This window comes from Oncorhynchus keta, chromosome 18 (genome assembly GCF_023373465.1).
Source record: "Oncorhynchus keta strain PuntledgeMale-10-30-2019 chromosome 18, Oket_V2, whole genome shotgun sequence".
Lineage (NCBI taxonomy): Eukaryota > Metazoa > Chordata > Actinopteri > Salmoniformes > Salmonidae > Oncorhynchus > Oncorhynchus keta.
In genome coordinates, this window is record NC_068438.1 from 24,091,048 (window position 1) to 24,106,037 (window position 14,990).

Genomic DNA, 14,990 nt, shown 5'->3' on the forward strand with positions numbered 1-14,990 from the left:
AAAAAAATCCATATTCCAGAAATATGAAGATTAATTTGTGGTCCTTCTGTAGCACAGTTGGTAGAGCATGGCGCTTGTACCGCCAGGGTAGTGGGTTCGATTCCCGGGACCACCCATACATAGAATGTATGCACACATGACTGTAAGTCGCTTTGGATAAAAGCGTCTGCTAAATGGCATATATTATTAATTTGGCTATTTATTTCCAAGAAATGCATGCACGTGAAGTCATGATCTTTATATCCAAATTAAGTGAGACTAAGGACTGCAAACGTTCCTTTCTAAAATGGGACTCTTTCAAATAATCTGACACCTATGACGTCCTATAACTTTCAGGCTTTGTGTGATTCTTGTCTAATGGATACTCAGGTGTGTTTCTGTGGCTTTACTCATGGATTGATGTTTAAAATGTATCTTGTGAAAACTGCTCTGTGAAACCTTTGCTTATTTCCAAGACGTGAATGGTTTTAGATATGTACAGTGGGGCAAATAAGTATTTAGGTCAGCCACCAATTGTGCAAATTCTCCCACTTAAAAAGATGAGAGGCCTGTAATTTTCATCATAGGTACACTTCAACTGTGACAGACAAAATGAAAAAAAAAATCTTGAAAATCACATTGTAGGATTTTTTTATTAATTTATTTGCAAATTATGGTGGAAAATAAGTATTTGGTCAATAGCAAAAGTTTATCTCAATACTTTGTTATATACCCTTTGTTGGCAATGACAGAGGTCAAACATTGTCTGTAAGTCCTCACAAGGATTTCACACTGTTGCTGGTATTTTGGCCCATTCCTCCATGCAGATCTCTTCTAGAGCAGTTATGTTTTGGGGCTGTTGCTGGGCAACACAGACTTTCAACTCCCTCCAAAGATTTTCTATGGGGTTGAGATCTGGAGACTGGCTAGGCCACTCCAGGACCTTGAAATGCTTCCTACGAAGCCACTCCTTCATTGCCCGAGCGGTGTGTTTGGGATCATTGTCATGCTGAAAGACCCAGCCACGTTTCATCTTCAATGCCCTTGCTGATGGAAGGAGGTTTTCACTCAATCTCACGATACATGGCCCCATTCATTATTTCCTTTACACGGATCAGTTGTCCTGGTCCCTTTGCAAGAAAAACAGCCCCAAAGCATGATGTTTCCACCTCCATGCTTCACAGTAGGTATGGTGTTCTTTGGATGCAACTCAGCATTCTTTGTCCTCCAAACACAACGAGTTGAGTTTTTACCAAAAAGTTATACTTTGGTTTCATCTGACCATATGACATTCTCCAAATCTTCTTCTGGATCATCCAAATGCTCTCTAGCAAACTTCAAACGGGCCTGGACATGTACTGGCTTAAGCAGGGGGACACGTCTGGCACTGCAGGATTTGAGTCCCTGGCGGCGTAGTGTGTTACTGATGGTAGGCTTTGTTACTTTGGTCCTAGCTCTCTGCAGGTCATTCACTAGGTCCCCCCCATGTGGTTCTGGGATTTTTGCTCACCGTTCTTGTGGTCATTTTGACCCCACGGGGTGAGATCTTGCGTGGAGCCCCAGATCGAGTGAGATTATCAGTGGTCTTGTATGTCTTCCATTTCCTAATAATTGCCCCCACAGTTGATTTCTTCTAACCAACTTGCTTACCTATTGTAGATTCAGTCTTCCCAGCCTGGTGCAGGTCTACAATTTTGTTTCTGCTGTCCTTTGACAGCTCTTTGGTCTTGGCCATAGTGGAGTTTGGAGTGTGACTGTTTGAGGTTGTGGACAGGTGTCTTTTATACTGATAACAAGTTCAAACAGGTGCCATTAATACAGGTAACAAGTGGAGGACAGAGGAGCCTCTTAAAGAAGAAGTTACAGGTCTGTGACAGCCAGAAATCTTGCTTGTTTGTTATTGACCAAATACTTATTTTCCACCATAACTTGCAAATAAATTCATAAAAAAATCCTACAATGTGATTTTTCTGGATTTCTTTTCTTCTCATTTTGTCTGTCATAGTTGAAGTGTACCTACGATGAAAATTACAGGCCTCTCATATTTTTAAGTGGGAGAACTTGCACAATTGGTGGCTGACTAAATACTTTTTTGTCCCACTGTATATGTTTCTGCCATTTCTTCATGATTGCATGCACTATATCAAAGCTTGCAGGATCAATATGGCTGTGTCTAATTGTACCATCTGTAGAAACCTTCGATATAGCATGATATCAACAAACATACGGACCAACTCAAATCAAATCAAATGTTATTTGTCACATACACATGGTTAGCAGATGTTAATGCGAGTGTAGCGAAATACTTGTGCTTCTAGTTCCGACAATGCAGTAATAACCAACAAGTAATCTAACTAACAATTCCTAAACTACTGTCTTATACACAGTGTAAGGGGATAAAGAATATGTACATAAGGATATATGAATGAGTGATGGTACAGAGCAGCATAGGCAGAGTAGATGGTATCGAGTACAGTATATACAGGACCAGAGTTCAGGTAGGCCTTCACATTTCAGCAAACAAAGGAAAGGAGGGGTGCACAACAACAATGACAGAAATCACCAGGATGGCTTACCAAGAAAAACTTCCAAAAGGACTAATTCGAGGTAAAAAGGAGTTGGAGCACTCGACACAAAAGGCAGAGATTGATTTGTTATTGTTCACTTTAATCCATTGTACAGGATGCAGACAGGTGACTAACATTTTGACGTCAAGCTGACATTTTCCTCAGTGACCTGGCTATTGCATTTAGCTCCTATTTATAGCCTAGTGGCTCATTGAAACACAACGATATAAAACAAATTATAGTGATGAAAGGTAAATGGCAAATTATAGCTCAAGCATACTGACAACTAGATCTTACTCATTTTACAGCCGCTTGTAGAGCGAAGGCTACTATACTCGAAACCAGAGATCCTTGTCTCGTTGCAGAGTTGTGGTCAGTTCTATTTCATGTGAAAATCAGAAAATGATTGCAAGTTCTGTTAATTTAAACTTTCAATACTCACAGAAAATGATGGCCAATTACACATTGATTGATTGGGATGAAATGGAAATTACCCTAATTCAACTCGTAATATAAAAATGTAGGGCTGCAAATCTGGGTGAGAAGTTAAAGAGCCTATTTGATGGAACGCGCAAACAGACTGCCTATTCATTATCATACAGTAAACATTTGATATCTGTTCATAGCAGTATGTGCTGCTCTTCCAGCATCTTTCCACTAGGGGGTATCTAACCACCATTTTCAGTTTTTCAGCATCGGGTTGATGTTGGAGAGTCTCTTCGCTTACTCTAACAAAGGATATTGTGATAGGTAGGAATCCTCAAAGATAAGCAGGTGCTGTCTGCAATGCAGTGGTATGGAGTGCCTTTGTTTAACTGGCATTTCAGTCCATAGCACCTTTAAATTAGAACATGATTCACTAGGGATGTCTCTTTAAAGTAATCTTAGCACCATATTCTTCACAGGTAAAGCGAGTGGCCTGCCTTTGTTTGATAATGGTGTCCTAAAAAAATACAAGGTGAATATGTGGTGTGACCCTATGAAAAGTGATCTGCCTGAAACGGGGGGGAAAGTTTAGGAACTGACCTCAGCCTTGTTAGAAAATTATCTAATTATGAATTCACACCCAGTTAAGTAGGCCATCACAAACTCTGTGACAGGATGACCCATTTTAAAACAGCAGAAGATAAATCAGTTAGGTAAGTATCCTCCATAATGATTAGTGTAATTGTGTGTTAGGTATAAATCTCCCCTCTCTTTATAAGGGCTTCTTTATAAGTGAATTAAAACAACAAGGACAGGCGTGTGCTTCTCTAATAGCGTGGACATTAACCTTTAGCTACAGATGGGCTCTCTAAAATGTTAATGCTCTGGGGGGAGGGATCTAGTCTGGAGAGTGGTTGGTTTGGAACTCTGTGTTCTGTTTGGTTGCTCTGATCCTGTTGCTACTGTATTTGTCTGGGCCTAACTTGACAGGCCAGATGGAACACATGACCATTACAGTAACACAATAATGCATGTTCATGATGTGATTTGTGTTAGGTATGTGCCTGTTAGTATTGTTGGGGGAACCAGCTGCCTGTAACCAGTGCCTTGCCTTCCACAGATTCGTGTTGCTTTATATACAGTACAGAATAGAAAGAAATCATGCATTCAGTTGAGATTCAATTTTGCCAATGTGGGAGCTTTATAGGAAATCTTATGTGGTTATAGAGACACTCAAAACAAGAAACAATCACTATCTCATGTGCTGCACTGTGCTCGCGACAAATAAAGAGCAGTCCCACTAGGCACAGGCCTCAATTCAACATCTATTCCACGTGGGTTCCACGTCAACAACGTTGACTCAACCTGTGTGTGCCCAGTGGGGTGAGACATGATTCTATTGATCCATCTGTAAGGATAATAATACACTAATTCAGCTGTACATTATTTGGGGGATTATATTACTGAGTAAACATTTGCATGGCACTGTGTTTGAATTGGTCAGACAGGACATGTGTGAAGGATTGACAAACCTGGCCTGCTGTAATTCTGGTCAGCCGTATGAAGAGTTAGTCCATCATTTTCCCTTATGAAATTAACAAAGCCTTCTCTGTGTTTGCTTTCTTTATTTACAGACACATCGCCAAGGTCTCTGTCTGTCATAGAGCTCTGTATTTGAAAAGAGTGTTCATGTTGGCATGGATACCAGGCAGGTGTAACGGTTTTCTAGGTGTGGTGAAGGAGAGTCGGACCAAACTGCAGCGTGTAGATTGCGATCCATGTTTAATGAAAAATGTAACACGAATCTGAAACACAAACACTACAAAACGTAACGAAAACCAAAACAGCCTATACTAGTGAAAACTAACATAGACAGGAACAAGGACACTAAGGACAATCACCCACAACAAACTCAAAGAATATGGCTGCCTAAATATGGTTCCCAATCAGAGACCACGATAAACACCTGCCTCTAATTGAGAACCACTCCAGACAGCCATAGACTTTGCTAGATCACCCCACTAGCTACAATCCCAATACATACACACCAAAACCCCAAGACAAAACACACCACAATACAAAAACCCCATGCCACACCCTGGCCTGACCCAATACATGAAGATAAACACAAAATACTTCGACCAGGGCGTGACAGCAGGTAAAATTCAAGGCCCTTAGATCAGATATGATCAGCTGAAGATACATTAGATGTGGCCCCAGAGACAATAGTACACCAGATTTAGATGTTTGAAAGTTTTATAATAGAGGAAAAGAAGATTCTGTGTGTGTGTGTGTGTGTGTGTGTGTGTGTGTGTGTGTGTGTGTGTGTGTGTGTGTGTGTGTGTGTGTGTGTGTGTGTGTGTGTGTGTGTGTGTGTGTGTGTGTATACAGTGCCTTCGGAAAGTATTCAGACCCCTTGACTTTTTTCAAATTTGGTTACGTTACAGCCTTATTCTAAAATCCTCAGCAATCTACACACAATAGCCCAATGACAAAACAAAAACAGGTTTTTAGAAATGTTAGCAAATTTATTAAAAATAAAAACAGAAAAACCTTATTTACATAAGTAAACAGACACTTTGCAATGAGACTCGAAATTGAGCTCTGTTGCATCCTGTTTCCATTGATCATCTTTGAGATGTTACTAACAACTTGATTGGAGACCACCTGCGGTAAATTTGGAAAGGCGCACAACTGTTTATAAAAGGTCTCACAGTTGACAGTGCATGTCACAGAAAAAACCAAGCCATGAGGTCGAAGGAATTGTCCGCAGAGCTCAGAGACAGGATTGTGTCGAGGCACAGATCTGGGGAAAGATACCAAAAAACATATGCAGCATTGAAGGTCCCCAATAACACAGTGTCCTCCATCATTCTTAAATGGAAGACGTGTTGAACCACCAAGACTCTTCCTAGAAGAGTTTGAGAGGATCTGCAGAGAAGAATGGGAGAAACTCCCAAAATACAGGTGTGCCAAGCTTGTAGCGACGTACCCAAGAAGACTCGAGGCTGTAGTCGCTGCTAAAGGTGCATCAACAAAGTACTGAGTAAAGCGTCTGAATACTTATGTAAATGTGATATTTCAGTTTTTTGTGAAAAATTAGCAAACATTTCTAAAAACCTGTTTTTGTTTTGTCATTATGGTGTATTGTGTGTAGATTGATGAGGGGGAAAACAATTGAATCCATTTTAGAATAAGGCTATAACATAACAAAACGGTTATGTTTAGATACAGAGCCGAGACTCTGTTTTGACCAGGAGAAGTGTGAGAAGGAAAAGGCTAAAGGTTTACGGTCACGCAAAGGGGATTTCTCATCTTATGACCCAAGCACCTGGTTTAGATTTGGAATTCCTCAAATTGTTCCCTATTTTCAGCAGGTATGTGGATTTGAGACAACAATATAGTTTGGTTTCTGGCTTTGTCTTTATGCAAACAGTACAGCAAACAAAGAAAGACAGAAAGAATATTAAATCCCAAAAGACAGGGTAATACTACTATAGAGGAATAGCCCTGTTTGTCTTATTGACCGGTACACAAACTCTTAACACATATTTTAAGAGGTTACGAGAATATTATTAAACGATAGGTACCTACAGCAGAGTGCAGAAAACTCCTGTGGAATTACTAGGTGAAGTGGTGGCCCAAGAAACAGGATTTGAGTGTCAGATTCACAACCCATCAGGAGTCCTCTGCACTAAACCCCCTTTAAAGGATGGTGAGGCTTATCTGTTGAGTCTGGTTTGAGACTTTTACTTGTTTCAGAATAAACCTGAGCAGCATTGATCTCTTCCTGTCTCTCTATTAAATACATTTTTATTCACAGCAATTCCCCTATTCCCTTCTTGATATATTCATTAGTCTTAAATACATCTTCTGAAATGGGAAAGGTCATCATCACCCTGTCCTGCTTCGTCTTAACATATTTTTCAAGCTGTCCACCATTCTCTCAACATTGGGCTACTTGTTAATGATTGATGTGAACACCTCTTAATGTGATGGATGAAGCCCCCGCTGCATGCTGGGATAGAGGGCAGAAGGCTCCTCTTGACTACTCTGTGAGTGTGAATGAGGGGAACACGCCTTGTGTCTGTCTCTCATGGAACAAAGGCACATTTAATTTAAACCCCATCAATAATGCATAGCTAGGCAGACAGAAAGCAGGGAGGGGCTGAGGCAGGGAGGGGGCTGAGGGGCTGGGAGAGCATTGAAGAGCACCAACCTCCATTTGGTAGAGGCAATATTTTCTTGAGAATTTATCTGTCAGAATTGTACACAGTAAAGTCTTAGCTTTGGTTTTATCAACACGTATTGCTTTTGCAAAAATATTCTGGTGCATGCCCTACAACCTATATTGTCAGCAAAAGGGAAATATGTAGAACAGAAAGTGCTGACATGTCTAGCCAGTGCATATATTATGGCAGACCCCCTGATTTTGCAATCACTGAGTTAGTAGTCAACAGACTTGGAGGCAGAGAGGCAGGACAGGAGGGGGAGTGGTTGAAGTGAAAATGTTGTGTGGTGCAATCAGCAGAGAATTGAGACCGGGACTATTAGTGCGGAGTGTGTGGCTGGCTGGCTCTCTGTACCCACACCCTGTCTCCTATCTATTCTACTGGAGGAATGCATGCCCACTTAGCCCTGCTGACCCAACACTAATGCAGTCTACATGGGGGCGTAGGGGGAAGCAGGCCAGCCACGCCCACATGGCATTATCAGAGACACCCTTGGTGCACTCACACAACACAAATGCCCTCTGACACTCTGGCTGAGATGGGCCAACGTGCCCAAATCCCTGTGTAGGCCGCTGGGAGACCTGAGGAGCAGGATTACCTTTCATAATTCATAGACGGAACCAGACATCCCCAGACTGGTGGCAGACTGCCTGGGGCGAGGGCCTGCAAGGCTAAACCAACCTGTTTCATAATGCATGCAGTACACAGCATACCGTGACCCAAACTCACAGACAGATAGGCAAACCCTCAGATATTCACAGGCCAAAGATGTGTATTTAGCTTAGCCATACCCTCATACTTGTACATTGGCACTTTAACCTGCCAGGCACAGCCACCAAGTTGATGGGGTCCATGTAATTACATTTCCTCCCTGGTGAAGAATGAAGAAGCCCTCCTTTTGGTCTCACTCAGGTATTTTGAGTGATTAGGCATGAAGGCGGAACTGGCAAGCTGATCAGGCATAATTCGCTGGCAAACAGCACGGCACTAAAGAGTTAGGAGAAATCCCCCCTCAGTGCAGTCAAGCGTCAACTCTCAAGGCAAAGCCCTGCAGAGCAAATTGTAATGAGTTAAGTGCAGTGGTGAAGCTAATTGCAAGGCAGAAACCCCTGCAAAAAAACACTTTCCTATTTCTCCTTTGGGTTTCTCAAATTATGGTCTTGACTCTTTAGATTGGTCTCAGGTTGTCCTGAAATGTCAGAACTGTCATTTATTGTAATTGCCATATTACGATTATTTGGATAAAATGTAAGAAATGCTGCCTGGTGCATGGCTGCAATCCAATCCATGATATTTGTGCCTACTCACTCAGTCTCAGACATTAGCACAAAATGTAACTGAGTTTCATTGTTTCCCCTTGTGCTGTTGTAGTTTTAATGTATTTGGTCATTATTTGTTAATACTGTCGGTCACACTTTAATGCATAGTCCGGATTTTCATACTATCAGCAAATTTTTGATAAACAACTGCTTCCTAAGGGATTTGGAGTGAAAACCTACAGGACAGTAGCTTTCCAAGAACAGGTTTGGAGTGAAAACCTACAGGACGGTCGCTCTCCAGGGTCAGGGTTGGAGTGAAAACCTACAGGACGGTCGCTCTCCAGGGTCAGGGTTGGAGTGAAAACCTACAGGACGGTCGCTCTCCAGGATCAGGTTTGGAGAGCCCTGCTGTAGAGCATCTACAGATGGACTATCGAAATACTTTATTTTTTGTTGTTGTCAATGCGCTGTTTGTTTTCAATGCCCTGTGTAGTTTTCAATGCCCTGTGTAGTTTTCAATGCCCTGTGTAGTTTTCAATGCCCTGTGTAGTTTTCAAGGCCCTGTTGTTTGCACAGCCTTTGAAATGCAGCTCCATGTTTTCCCAGACTGACTCCTATTACTCCATCTGATAGAATGTGAAAGAATAGAGGTGCTTAATGTGCCCTACCTCATTTCTGACTCCTCATTTCAGGTGAAAAAATAAATGCATGTGCTATTACTTATTTTCTTCGCAATCATTCTTCTGCCTGCGGGGGTGAGTTGCACATGCCGGGAGCACACTCTCACTACCTCTCGCTTATTTATCATTCACACAGCCTCTCACCGTCCACTCTCTGTCGGTCTTTCTTTTAACCTTTGATGAGTTCATCTAACAAGATATTTCTATGAATAAATGAAAGCTTAAGCATAATTTTACTTAACACACCCACCCACCTGTTAGACATAATTGTTCAAGACAATAAATTAGACAACTGTACAGCATGGTTTTCATTGGTGAAAAAATGGTTCCAAAAGGGGTCTTTCGGCTGCCCCATAGGAGAACCCTTTTGTGTTCCATGTAGAACCCTTTCCACAGAGGGTTCTACATGGAAGCCAAAAGGGTTCTACCTGGAACCAAAAGGGTTCTTAAGAGAACCAATAAGAATTCTTCAAAAGGTTATCCTATGGGGACAGCTGATTAATGCTTTTTTTCTATGGGTGTAAAGTCAGCTAAAGTAAATAAGGCTGCTGCCATTAAGCCCCAGAGATCTCTTATCATTGTGTGAAGCTTCAGCAGACCTCTTGGATTAGCTACAGGTGGCTAAATGCCATATTTTAGTGGTACATGAGGGGAGTAAACACGGACTCTCGCTTCTCCAACCAAATAATATTCTATAACCATTCAGTTCTTGTGAACTATGGTGTTTTCTTTTTAGCATTTTCAAAAAGCTTCTAGGTTCAGGGAGCACCATTTTTAGATGGTGATATCCCTCAAATCCAATGGGAAAACCACAAAAGCAACCTGCAAATAACTGAGTAAAACTACTCTCTGTCAAGATGTTTCTGAAAGGCATCAGAGAGATTGATGTGTGTTTCAGATCATTAACTGGAGAGTAAAATTATTTAAAAAATGTGCGTGTCTACCAACTGTTCTCCACCCTGTTTAGAATGCAGTGGAAAGATGAGATCCCGGTGGGAGCTGAGGAGCTGGAAGCCCAAAACACAAATAAACCTTTCCCATGACACATCCCTGAAAATAGAGAGAAATATCTGAGCTCTCTGCATCATCCTTCAACTCGCATTTTCCTGTGAGTGCTGGAGGCAAGGCACATCACCACCATTTGATTAAAGATTTATACCCTTTCTGACATGTTTTCTCTCACTTTCTGAGGGCCTTATGTGAGATGGTCTGCTGGGAGACGTAATTTAAGAGAGGGGTGTGGCCTCGTCTCATTTGTTTTGCTGTAGTTGTTGTTGTGGTTGTGTACTTGTGGCTGGGTTGCCAAACAACAAAAGTAGTCATGAATATATTCAGCGTGGCTCATTTGGTTACATGGGTTATGAAGGGTTAAATGGCCAACATAAACAGAACCTGACTGTGCTGCTTCCTTCTGTAGGTGTCAGTCCGTCTTTTCCCTGAAGCACTGGACAGCAGCCGTCAGACACTTCTAATTGGTGTCTCTTTTTCTCTGAGAGTGGAAACATCAAGAATGTTTCAACCTTTTCATTCTCCACTGAGCTGTGGTGGTGGGATTAGAAACATTTCCTTGTTTCATGGTCATGAAATTAAAATGAATGAATAATGGGATGAAGGTGTGTTCTGGAAAATTCCACATTAAACATTCAATGGGTTTGGCTAATCTTTTGATGACGCACAAAGAGAGAAGGTGCAGAGAGACATAATCTGTTCTTTAATTAGTTCATCAATATTGTATCTAAGAAGAGAGAGAAAGGGCAGTACGATCCTTTCAAATAGTGTGAGATTATTTTTAGAAGATCTAATGAACCTCAGTGTATTATTTTAATGTTTTATACTGTACAGTCAAGTGTTTTGGAGAATTTGAGGCCTATATCTTCCACTTTCTGTTTAATTTTGTTTACATGGTTGGGGTATGTGGGTGTGTGTGTATTTTGGTATGTGTGAGTGGACTTGTGCGTACATGTGTGTGCATGCTCATGTGTTTGATTGTAGTGGATAGTCATGGCTGTAGAGACATGATGGACTGACTTACAAATGCCTCATTGTCAAAAACAGAACTCTGGACATGAGGTTAGAAATAGAAAGTGGGTACCGGCTCGGGAGATTGTGGGAAGGTTGGAGGCCTGACCTCTGACCTTGTGGTGGAATGGGGCCGGTGCTGGCGGGATTAGAGCCCTGTTCTGTTAAAACGGAGAGAAAGTACCAGAAGGCTTCATGGAGCCAGGAGTAGGAGCCAGACACAGTCTGAGTAATACTAGAACTCAGTGAGTTCGTCATCGCAAGAAGCTGCAGTACCAACAAGGGAAATCAACCAGTTACAAGAGGTTTACTGGAGCTAATTTCCTGAGCTAGCACTGCTGTTTTGGCCTGGGGCAAAACAACATTGTAGCAGTTAGTAAATACGCTATTAACATATGTAATTGTTGTACTGTATGTGTGTCTATAGTTTTGTTCAATGTTGTGTTAGTGTATGTAAGTTGTTTTGTATGAAACTTTGTTCCCTCTGCTGCTGTTGGACCAGGTCTCTCTTGAAAAATAGATTTTATCGCAATAAGAAACACCTGTATAAATGAAGATCATTTCTTAAAAGTGGAATCTTTAAAACTGAAAGATAATTATTGTTAATTGAGAGTGCTATGATACAGCTAAACATAGCCTGCTATGTAGTTCTACCTCCACTTCCACCTCCTTCACTTACTCTGAGTAGAGATGGAAAAGAGACTTCCTCTATTTCAATGTTTTTTTTGTCATCAGAGATGGGCCAACCCACTCATTATCAGTCCAGCAGATTCTCTGGGTGAGAATAGTGGAAGGCATCAATGAATAATGGTATTAACCCTCACCTCTGACTCCCTCATGTACCGAAGCAGCATTGTGCTGCTGTGCCGACAGATAATAAGAAGGACAATAAGCCTCTGGTCTATTTTCACGGAAGAGAAGACAGTTTGGAAAGCAAGCATGCCTCAATGTAACAGACACACCTTGAAATCTGACAATGCCTCTTTGAGAGCTCCACAAGCTTTCATTTCATGCTCCTTTTCGATTCTCTTCTCTCCATTTTTCAATTTCGATATTTCCAGTACCTCTCTTTATTTTGTACCTTTTGGTGTTGTTGGAGGTGGCCATGGACATGGTCCACAAAAACAGTTGTTCCTCAAGTAAAGAACCATTGCAATAGGAAGCAGATGGCATGCATGGTGGGGGCATGGTGGATCCATCCATTAACTGTTCCTTCCAGCTTGCACACAGACCTGAATGATGTCAGAGGGATTTGTGTATTCTTTGTCATTTGAATGTTTGTTCATAGCAAGATGGAAATTGTGCAATGCAGGGTCGTTTCCAGTGATCTAAGATAATGAAACAATAATACATTTAGAGTTCCGTAATAAAGGGGACTATTATGGTGTCATGAATTGTTCATGTGTTATGAATGCAAGAGCAAACCCCCTTCAAGTTGTGTTTGTCATTTTCACTCTTCACCTTAGCATTCTCAGAAGGTTAAATCAGCAGTGCCTTGTTTCAGGCCGTATAACATTATGGGACAAAACAAAAACACAGGCAAATACACAAGACCATTTGGATGAACCGATTTATTATGCACATGATAAATTGGCCTCTCAAGCTTGATGAAATTAATCTTCCTCTGAATTGCCTCTGAAATGTCATAATTGTCTAAGTTTGCCTCTCACACATCAGTTTGGTTATGCTGAGTCGATCTGCAACAGTTTAATTTATTGAGGAGTAAGAAGTCGAACCACACTATTTGGAATCTCAATAGATTGCCGATGAAATGCTAATTGTCTACCAGTGCAGACATCATTGTACATAATTCATCATACATCCATGTGTAGCCATCCACTAACACAAGACTGTTTTGTTACTTTTATTTTATTTTATTTCACCTTTATTTAATCAGGTAGGCTAGTTGAGAACAGGTTCTCATTTGCAACTGCGACCTGGCCAAGATAAAGCATAGCAGTGTGAACAGACAACACAGAGTTACACATGGAGTAAACCATTAACAAGTCAGTAACACAGAGAAAAAAGGGGAGTCTATATACAATGTGTGCAAAAGGCATGAGGAGGTAGGCGAATAATTACAATATTGCAGATTAACACTGGAGTGATAAATGATCAGATGATCATGTACAGGTAGAGATATTGGTGTGCAAAAGAGCAGAAAAGTAAATAAATAAAAACTGTGGGGATGAGGTAGGTGAAAATGGGTGTGCTATTTACCAATAGATTATGTACAGCTGCAGCGATCGGTTAGCTGCTCAGCTAGCTGATGTTTGAAGTTGGTGAGGGAGATAAAAGTCTCCAACTTCAGCGATTTTTGCAATTCGTTCCAGTCACAGGCAGCAGAGTACTGTAACGAAAGGCGGCCGAATGAGGTGTTGGCTTTAGGGATGATCAATGAGATACACCTGCTGGAGCGCGTACTACGGATGGGTGTTGCCATCGTGACCAGTGAGCTGAGATAAGGCGGAGCTTTGCCTAGCATGGCCTTGTAGATGACCTGCAGCCAGTGGGTCTGGCGACGAATATGTAGCGAGGGCCAGCCGACTAGAGCATACAAGTCGCAGTGGTGGGTAGTATTAGGTGCTTTAGTGACAAAACGGATGGCACTGTGATAAACTGCATCCAGTTTGCTGAGAAGAGTGTTGGAAGCAATTTTGTAGATGACGTCGCCGAAGTCGAGGATCGGTAGGATAGTCAGTTTTACTAGGGTAAGCTTGGCAGCGTGAGTGAAGGAGGCTTTGTTGCGGAATAGAAAGCCGATTCTTGATTTGATTTTCGATTGGAGATGTTTGATATGGGTCTGGAAGGAGAGTTTGCAGTCTAGCCAGACACCTAGGTACTTATAGGTGTCCACATATTCAAGGTCGGAACCATCCAGTGTGGTGATGCTAGTCGGGCATGCGGGTGCAGGCAGCGATCGGTTGAAAAGCATGCATTTGGTTTTACTAGCGTTTAAGAGCAGTTGGAGGCCACGGAAGGAGTGTTGTATGGCATTGAAGCTCGATTGGAGGTTAGATAGCACAGTGTCCAATGACGGGCCGAAAGTGTATACAATGGTGTCGTCTGCGTAGAGGTGGATCAGGGAATCGCCCGCAGCAGGAGCAACATCATTGATATATACAGAGAAAAGATTTTTAACCCTGTGGCACCCCCATAGAGACTGCCAGAGGACCGGACAACATGCCCTCCAATTTGACACACTGAACTCTGTCTGCAAAGTAATTGGTGAACCAGGCAAGGCAGTCATCCGAAAAACCGAGGCTACTGAGTCTGCCGATAAGAATATGGTGATTGACAGAGTCGAAAGCCTTGGCAAGGTCGATGAAGACGGCTGCACAGTACTGTCTTTTATCGATGGCGGTTATGATGTCGTTTAGTACCTTGAGTGTGGCTGAGGTGCACCCGTGACCGGCTCGGAACCCAGATTGCATAGCGGAGAAGGTACGGTGGGATTCGAGATGGTCAGTGACCTGTTTGTTGACTTGGCTTTCGAAGACCTTAGATAGGCAGGGCAGGATGGATATAGGTCTGTAACAGTTTGGGTCCAGGGTGTCTCCCCCTTTGAAGAGGGGGATGACTGCGGCAGCTTTCCAATCCTTGGGGATCTCAGACGATATGAGAGGTTGAACAGGCTGGTAATAGGGGTTGCGACAATGGCGGTGGATAGTTTCAGAAATAGAGGGTCCAGATTGTCAAGCCCAGCTGATTTATACGGGTCCAGGTTTTGCAGCTCTTTCAGAACATCTGCTATCTGGATTTGGGTAAAGGAGAACCTGGAGAGGCTTGGGCGAGGAGCTGCGGGGGGGCCGGAGCTGTTGGCCGAGG